Consider the following 9955-nt stretch of genomic DNA (forward strand, 5'->3'; position numbering starts at 1 on the left):
GGCAGGAATGACAGCGGTTTTCCGACCATTAAGGCGTGTGATTCCAGCTTGGAGACCCTTCGCCGTTTCATCACCGTGGATTACTCTGTTCTGTTCTGTATTTTTACAGATGGCGCACAATTATTTTTTTGTGTGTGTGTCACAGAGCAGCAACACGAAGAAAAGGAGAAGCTAGTTTTTTTGGGGGGTGGTGGGGGGGGGTGGGTCGGGGGGTGATAACTGTCGTGGGATCAACGTGAAAATCTTCTGTTAGCCACAGTGAAATTTGGTTCCTACTCCCTGTGTAAATTTTGGGGTATTTATGGTATGCACTGCACCAGTATACTGTACCCAGAAGTGGAATTAATCAGGGTGCCGTGGGTGTGGCACCCCCCATATGAGCAGCCATGTGAGACCCCCTGAGTACCCAAAACACAGACACTAACTGTGGCCTAATTCATGAAAAACACATGAATGCTGACATGTAACAAGAGTATCATTTGCATTAAAAAACACTATATATTTTTAAATCAAGAGTTGACTTTGAGATGTGTTTCATCTTTAAAATGGACTTGCTTTTTCTATATATTGTTCTAAGCGTGACACTCTATTTGCCATCATGCCTTGCACCCATACATATGAGAGGCTAGCTCTGGCCCCCCGAGTGCAGCGGCTCTATAAAGGCAGCTCTGGCCGCAGTAAACTTGATTTATAAACTGCATGCGCTGCCGGGCCTGCTGACTGAGCTGGCACAGAACCCTGCGGGGTTCCTCGACATGCCCGCTCCTCAAGAGATTTACAGTCGCATGTGCAGATTAACCCTTTAATTACAAATACATGCCTAGAGTGTTCTTAACTGAACATTCTAATGCTGATGTCACAATCACTACTGGCAACTGAAGGAAACAGAGTTCTAGAACAGAATTTTGGGGGGGAAAAAACCAGTCTAAAAAACCTACCCTTCAAAGGTCTAATAGTACATTTGTTTTTAAATTGCCCTGGAAATTCATACAGATCTCTTCCTTGCATATTAGGATTAATACATACTTAATATTATTAATACAATCTTTCCCTGGAGAATGATTTGACAATAATGTTATAACATCAACTGAAGATCAAACATATGTTTTCATCAACAACAACAAAAAATCTGTCTTCTTGCTTGGCAGCTTTTAAAATTATGTCTTAAAACTTCTTAAGCTCAAAACTGCCTTTCAGCACTTCAAAGCCCTGTGTTTTACAGAAAATAAACGACTGTTTATACGTCTTCACTCACAGTGGAGGAAGACTGGTCACATTGATTTAGACTGCAGGGATACATGCTGTTAAGTCCCGTCAGATGAGAGCGCAGAATGGGATTTAAGAGGACACACAGGCAACGGTGTTTATAGAGTTTGGCAGGACTGTCTTATTCCTTCTACACCGACAGTATTTAAAAAAAAAAAAAAAACAGCGATGGCACTGAGGGAGAGGGAGAGAGTGTGTGAGAGAGAGTGTATGCGAGAAAAAGAGCGAGAATCTGTGTGTGTGCAAGAGAGAGAGAGAGAGGGAGTGAGAATGTGTGTGTGTGTGTGCAAGAGAGAGAGAGGGTGAGAGTGTGTGTGCAAGAGAGAGTGAGAATGTGTGTGTGTTTGTGTGTAAGAAAGAGAGAGTGTGTGTGTGAGAGAGACTAAGAGTGTATGTGTGTGTGCACGTGTGAGAAAGAGAGAGGGAGTGAGAATGTTTGTGTGTGTGTACGAGAGAGAAGTCAGAAAGAGAGAGTAAGGTATGCGTGTACATGCATACTGGTATAGGCCTATTTACATTTTTTTCATGCCTGCCACTTTCTCTTAAGACACTGTTATTACATGGGTCATATTTCGTATTGAAATTGAGAGCATGTAGGCCTAGAAATTCTATTTCATCAGAACAGAATGAATCAAACAATCACTCAGCCAGTCAACTGAATCGAATTTCATTTTAAAAACGGAGAGCACTTCATCAAAAGGGATACCGCACAGGAACAGAAACTAAGCAAGGAGAAGGAGAAAAATCTAATCGAACATTGCTAAGCCGTAAGGACTGCGTTATTAATTATTAATAATGCACAGCGCTTGGCTCGGGGGAAAGGAATGCTTTGCTTCGCAGCGAACGCCAGGGTCTGATAATAATCCTTTCAGGCAGCAGCGTGTGTCCTGCGCATTGATTGATTTCCCAGCTGTGCTGATTTGACAAAATTGTTATGTTATGTTTTAAACGGTAACCTGCTGTCGTCCCGTAGGACTCTGTCAGCATCATTTTTAATCCCGTCATTTTCCTCAGCCAGAAACTCTTTTCAAACATTACCCCCCTCCCACATCCTTCGTGCTTTGACTCCGAGTGACTCATTAAGTCAACATTTATTCTTTTTTAAATGAAGACTGCTTTTTTGGGAGAATGTTCGCCTTTTGTTGCAGAGTAGCGCAGAATACGATCACATTGAGAACCATTAGCGTTTCCCAGATGTACGACGATGTTCGCTTATGAGAATGAGAAGGTGGAAAGAAAAGACATCATTAGCAGCATCAATACGAAAATTAACGACATTTCCTCAGCTGTGTAAATACGCACCTATCTCTGCGCAGCATTAGCCGACGCTCCTTATCCCGCTTGCCTTTGACTTCATGCCCATCTAAACATCGCGTGCGCTGGGCGCTAGCATACAATATCATCCATTATAATATGAGCTCTGGAATAATCAAAATGCCCCCAGAATGCTTTGTTCAGAATTATGCATAGGTTTGCATTTGCTTGTTAAATCTTTCATTGTGATGCATATAACTTAGAAGACAAACTATTTGTACAAGAGAAAGCGTGCATTGTCTAAGTTTTATGAGAATACAATATTAGACATGATTAAATAAAATGCTATTTAGTATAATTAATGACAAAAAGGACAGCAAGATGATCCCTCTGTTTACTTTTTATTCTATAAAAGATGTCATGATAAAATAAGTCCAATTTGAATTCCCTGAAAATAAATATTTTAGGGTGGAATGGTGGTGCAGTGGGTAGCACTGTCGCCGTGGTGGTGCAGTGGGTAGCGATGTCCTGGGTTTGAATTTTTCCGTGGAGTTTGTATATTCCCTCTGTATCTGCATGGGTTTCCTCCAGGTACTCCGTTTCCCTCCCACAGTCCAAACACAGCCCCTGTGACCCTGCCCAGAATAAGCGAGAATAGATACTGAATGGATGGATGGATGGATTGATAAATATTTTAGTGTAAATATTAGCTGACCAGCCTTACGTAGTGCATATAGTTTAACTGTAACCCAGATGGCGTGTGGGTTTGTCACGGATTTCAATCTCTTGCACATGCCTTCACAAGCTCTGATGGATTCTGGGAGGATTTAAAAAAAAAACTATTTTTAAACTATTTTGGCATTTGTAATTCTGATTTGTAATTAGACCAGAAGTGACAGAACAATCACAATCATGTTATTATCATTACTGTCAGCTCTGGAATTTTTGCATTGGCTCTGTTATTAAATGTCAACATATTTTAAGCTTTACCATATGTGAGCAGTGTATTGTGAAAAGCCCTTGCATCCTATGCTAAAGACACAGAATATGGCTAATTGTGATTGCAAGTCCAAGATATGCACAGCCAATGAACACTGGCTGCGTGTAGTCATGGAAAATCAGAGACAGGGGAATCCTAATAGGCTTTCATGGTGTCCCAATTCCTGATTAGATTTCTGCAAACAAATGACATTAAGATTTCCAGTGAGCTGCAGATCCTAAAGACTCCAAAGCTTTATTTTGGAAGTTATGGCGCAAAAAAAAAAAAAACTTGACCTCATCCATATCCTACTATTCCTAGTTTCTGTATTTTTACAGAATAAAAAAAATTAATAAATTGGATTCATTATAGACTAGGCTTGAGGCTAAGCCGTGGTGTCCACACCTGCGTAAGGAGCGTTTTGGGCTTCAGCTGAAGTGTGTGTTCTCCAGTGCACTCAAGGAAAATAAGATCGCAAATGACAATCGTGTTGTCAGCCACTAGGGGGCAATCTTCCTCATCCACCAAATGCACCAGGACAGTACAGGATCAAGCTTCTGTAGAAGATTCTGCCTTTAATATGAGACGTTGTATTGAGCTTCTGACTTGACTGCAGCTGCTAAAGATCCCCTGACGCTCACTAGTGAAAAATCGGGGGTTTTGCTGGTTCCCTGATCAAATTAGCCTGTTCCTCTTAAGCTGGGCCCAATTAGTGCCGCAGTTTAAATGTTTCTACAACATGCGCTGGAAAGTCTGGCACAAAACGGGCACTGTGCAATGTCCAAGAGAGTGCCACACATTGGCGAGGCGAGTTGTTCCGTCAATTTCTTTGATATGGACGGACGGTGATGGATGATTCTATTTTAATTTAATCCTTTTATTAACACCGGCGAATCAGAACTCACAGTTAAGTTTACATGCGTTTCAGTTACGACTGGAGGCGTTGAACGATTTTTTCTGAAATTGTGACAATAATTAAAGGCACAAAAGAAAGGACATAAAAAGCACGTATTACCAGACCGTTTTTCCCACATCTAATTTTCTTATAAAGAACACACACTGGGGCATTCCCAGATTTCGACATCATCTGAACCAAGACGTGTCGCCCTTTTTCTCTCAGGCCATCACGCCCCAAAAACAAAGCGAGGCGGGTCGCGTTCCCACTCCCATCCCAGAGGGGCGATCCTTCTGGGTCGGGATCTCCGTCCCTCCCTCACCCCAGTGTCCGCGCGCGCATTAATTGAGCCGCCGACGGATTGACGACGTGCGACAACCGCGCTTTTAATTTTTAATTTTTTCCTCTGCGCCGCGGGGCACGTCTCGGAGGAGAGGCCGGATGGGAAAGCTCGCCGGGTTGTCAGCAGTCACTGCGTAACGCTGTCTGTTTGGAGAGGCACTCCCAAAATTCTGCTCGACCCGAACGCGGCGATCAGTGGACGGCTTGGTGAGGTAAGGCTGTACACACCCAAGTTCGCATCGGTTTAGCTGTCCCAAAGATCGCGTTTCTGCCAGAACTTGATGGACAGATGTTTTTTAAATATAAATTTCCGTTACTGTCCTGTACATACTGTATATCCGTACAAAAAAAGCACTTGACAAGATCGAGTGAGAACGATATGGAGGCCCACCTCTGGGTCATGCGGTGGTTTTTACAGTCGAGTTGCTTCATAACTCGGAAATCAGTAATTGCTTTTTTTTTTTTAAAACAGGTCAACAATCAACATTAAGGGAAACCTGGCAAAGCAACAGCTTCAGTAAAGGAAAAAAAGCATATTTACGTATTCCTGTGTGTTATAGAACCACCTTGGGCCGGTGAAACCTGCGTCGGGTTCGACCGAAGGAGACGTAAAACGACACTGTTTGTTCAGCCTCCTGCAGGGCGCGTGGGTTACCATAGCGATGATGGCGAACAGCTGTTCTTCATTTCCGGCCTCGGCGCCTCTTTATTTATTAAAACCGCAGAACATTTGCAGCAAACCGCATAAGGTCTCTGAAAAAGTGGCACCTCTGACCACTTAATTAAACCTGTAGCCTATATTAAGAAACGAATGGAAGCAAGGTAGTACCGAGCAAGACTTTGACAATGTAGGGACTACGCGTTAAGACCATTTCCTGTGAAATGAACAATAGCTCAAGCTGTATGAGCGAGGTCAATCTCAGCCATATCACTGAGATTTCTGCCAGCAGGTGCACGGCAGGTAGCTCAGGTGTGTGGACACCGGCAGGTACAGGTAGGTGAGGGGATGTGAGGTCAGCCAAGGTGGAGGAGGTCACCCAAAACACCTCCACACATCACCCCCCCACACACATGCACCCGTGCAAGACTGACACAGAGCACAACGTTCCCCCCCCGCACCCCCCTCAGAAAACATGCCCCCCCCGCCTCTCGTGGTGACTTGCCTCAGCCCCCTATTGCCACACTGTTTCTGTTGGCCTGAAGAAAAGGACCTGGCGGCCTTCCAGCATCTTTCCGACGGGGCGACGGGCTTTTTACATCTTTCAAAGAATAATATTTCCTAAGAGCTGAAAATGTTTGGGACGGTAGGGGTTGCGGGGGCAGCGGAGGGAGGAGGGGCGGGGAGCAAAGGGGCAAACGTTGTCACCTGCGAGAAAGCATGAGTAACGATGGCGGCCATCTTCATTCTGCAGGAGCAGCGCAGGAGCGTCCGATCTGGCCTCACAGAAGCTTCTAGCTGCTCCCTCGTCTGTTCTACCACCGTCTCTGGAATGATTGACAGCTGAATCCCTTCACCAGTTTTTATATCTTGGAATGAAATCTGCTGAGTAGCCGTTGGCTGGTGTCTGCAAACACAGGGTCTTTCTTGCACACCCTTGGCCAACCCTCACATCAAAACAGCCTCAAACCCTGAATATTTCTGCTGAGGACCCAGAGATTGAGTGAGGACCCCTGGAGACACACACACACACACACACACACACACACACACATCCACACATATATACACGCACGCACACACACACACACACACACATCCACACATATATACACGCATACACACACACACACATCTCTTTCATACACATGCACACACACCTCTCAAAATTACTTGCTTTTTGGAAAGATGCGCATTCAGAAAATTACTACCCCAGTATGCAAGACTGTACCTGTACACAGGGGTACACCTGTACACTTTACCTGTAGGGACTGCACCTGTATATCGAGTACCTGTACACCGTACATATTGGGGTGGTTAACTCTTCGTGTTGCAGCAGATTGTGTCAGTTCATCACATGGAATCGAACCCCTGCTTTAATCTTTAAAAATGGGATGTGAGTGTTAAAAAAAGTGCAAGTGTACCATTACGATCCTGAACTATTCTTTTCAGTTTTAGACAGGATTCAAATGGTACCAATCTTCAGAAAATATATCCAGCGGTATAAAGCGACAGCATGTAAAGAAGGCGAGCTTTGCGAGTCACACATCTGCTAAAATGCATAAAATGTGTGAAACTTACGCGGGGGCCCTGAATTGTTTTTGGACACATGGCCACGGTGGATGTTTATTAAAACGTCGCTCACCCCTCCGAATTAGCCCGACGCGATGACAGACGCGAAGGAGAGCGGCTCGCACGGGGAAAAAAACCGGGGAAATTAATCAGCGCGTGCTTGACTGGGGGAGCCCACCCAACAGCAGAGAGAATATCGCATCTCAGGCCCAGGCCTGTAACCGCGGCAACATGACAAATTTTTAAAAATCACGGCAAACCCCGAGAACATTCAAAGTTCAAAGTTTTTTTAAATTTATATTTTTTTTAAAAAGGAGCCAAATCGGACTTGGAGTCCATGTGAGACTGGACCCAATTTTGAATACACAAATGTGTGATATTTCCTGTGTGTTCCAGTGCAACACCTAGAAAGGGCCTGTTACTGCGGAGGCTTCCTGAAGGGCGGCGCTCCTGTGCACGATCAAATCGGGAGCACATTTTCAGGGATACCAGAACAAGTACCCCACGAGGCGAATCGCACAGCTGGTGATGCGCGATGCTTCTGACTCTGATTAAAACTCAAACTGATTTCAACATCGCCTGCGCTGTGTCTTCAGAACCATCTGTGGGGAATAATAAAAAGATATAGCCATGAAATTGATCTGGCCATCGAGTCGTCTTTAGGGATGGCAGTGCTCAATAAAAATACAATGAATTTTCCGAATTGTTCTGCCTGTTCCAATTTTCTTGCGAATTTTGACTGAATCATTGGGGAGAAAACTGTGGGGGGGCACATGCCAAAGTGGCTGGTAAGCGTGATGGCATTTACACGCCATGTCAAGCCTTGTATAAGATCACAAATATGTGATTGGAATGTTTTAACTGAACATTCTAAAGCTGATGTAACAATCACTTACTGTTAATTGAAAGCAAAGAGTTCTAGAACACTGACTTACAATTTTGAATAATAAACATTCTCAAAAACCTAGTGGGGTTAAATGAATTATCTTCAAAGTTCAGTTAAGCCCTGAATTTCAACAGTGGGACAGAGAATGTTTTGGTTAACAGTGGGAAAGAGCATGTTCTGGTTAACAGTGGGACAGATAATGTTCTGGTTAACAGTGGGACAGAGAATGTTTTGGTTAACAGTGGGAAAGAGAAATGTTCTGTATGACAGAGGGGCCCTCAGGTTGGCAGAGCCCCATACCCAGAGCTCACAGGCCAAATTCGGTAATGACTGGGCTGTCCCACGCAGGTCAGGCTGCTGGGAAATCTGGGGCGGAGAATCTGCGGTGAGATGTGAGCTGAAGGCGCTAGGAAAGCTCCAACACAAACCGTTCGCAGATTACGCTGGAGAGAGAGAGAGAGAGTGCCAAATTAAAGAGATTAAATGTTCTTCAGCTCTCGGTCCTCAAAGGTTCAGAGGCTCCACGACGACAGTGGAATTCTGTCTGTACGTCATTCGCTCGTTCCCAGTTCCCTTCCTTCCAGAACATGCTCATGTACTAGTCCTGGGGTGTCCGATTTGTCCAAACGATGACCTCACAGTCACTCAGGATAGGGTTTCCCGTGAGATTCGATGTTTTGGTTCATCTTGTTGACTTGTTGACCAACATCTGTTATGACCGTGGGCCCGAGGAATGCTTCAAAGACTCCGGGAGCTCGCACTTCAACGGCGCATCGCTGAGACAGCGTGAGTCATCGCCGTCGGAGATGGGGCCCCCCTGTTTCAGGTCCCTACCGCCCAGCTGTGCCAAATGCATTATGGGAAGTCCCGGCGGGCGCATCGCCCTGCACCTTTGCCCGTGATTAATGGTTGCAGCACAGCGAGGCTGGGCTTGGCTAGTGCTCGGACGGGAGACGTCCTGGGAAAACTACCTTGGTGTTGGCGGACCAATAGCTGCCTGCCTACAACAGACCCCACAAACCACCTCACCTACACTTAATTGGCTATGTAATCCTTGCATTCACAACCCAAATTGACTCCCCCAGATTAAGTTTGACTACTCAGTTTAATTGTTTAAAAATGTAAAAAGATCAGCCAACACTTGGCCTGTCAGTGGCATTCTCATGGAACAAGAGCGCCCCCTCTGGTTGGCTGGATGCCTGCAGTCTGCATGCTTTAGCGGAGCAGGTAGCAGTGGAGGCATGGCAGACTGTGTGAAAGCGAACAATGGCCGAAGGATGATGCAGGCTTCTCTGCGCTCTCCCAACTTTACAGAGGCCTGCAAATATATAACTGGGCAGTTTAAATCGGGAGAATAATAAAAGTAAAGGGCGAAAAAACCTGGGGAAAAAAGTAATTGAACATACTGAGCCATGGTATGGACATTCCACTCCAGGTCAGTTGGAATACAAACTGACAAACTGCTGATTCATCACCAGTTTTAATTAATTTGTTTACTTTCATTTTTTCTCAATCACTACAGAACTGAAAATGTGTGGTTATTAAATTGACACACTTTCCAGCATATTTGAATAATTTTTATACTACTGGTTTGACGTGACAGGGGCACATTTAGAAAGACAAACAATTTCAAACTGCCAAACAGAAGAAAAGGTATGAAGGACTGCAGCAGCCAGAAAAGCTTCCGTTGAATTGTCTACAGCAATTACACTGACGTTTAAAATCAGCGGGAAATTCTTACATGATCTTGTATAGTACTTCCAATAGCAGCTCACGGAATGCCTGTAAATTGTTTTTTGTATTGTGCTGAGGTTTCATTACGTATTCTGTATTCTGTCATGGTCAGCATATATTTAAAGTCTACTCGGATATGATTGGCTGGGGTCTCTTGACAGTTATTATAATTGAGGCAATGGGGTGGAGACAGATTAATTATATACAAAGTGTAGTTTGGTCACGCACCAATTCAGAATGAACATTGACATGTATTCAGTCAAGATTCTCTCTTTAGTTACACTTCTTTTTTTCTTTTACTAGCTAAAACCAACTATACTGAGGTTGTGAAAAAATATTAATTATTGCTTTTTCTTAGTCAAGATTAAG

This window comes from Anguilla anguilla, chromosome 11 (genome assembly GCF_013347855.1).
Source record: "Anguilla anguilla isolate fAngAng1 chromosome 11, fAngAng1.pri, whole genome shotgun sequence".
NCBI classification, from domain to species: Eukaryota; Metazoa; Chordata; class Actinopteri; order Anguilliformes; family Anguillidae; genus Anguilla; species Anguilla anguilla.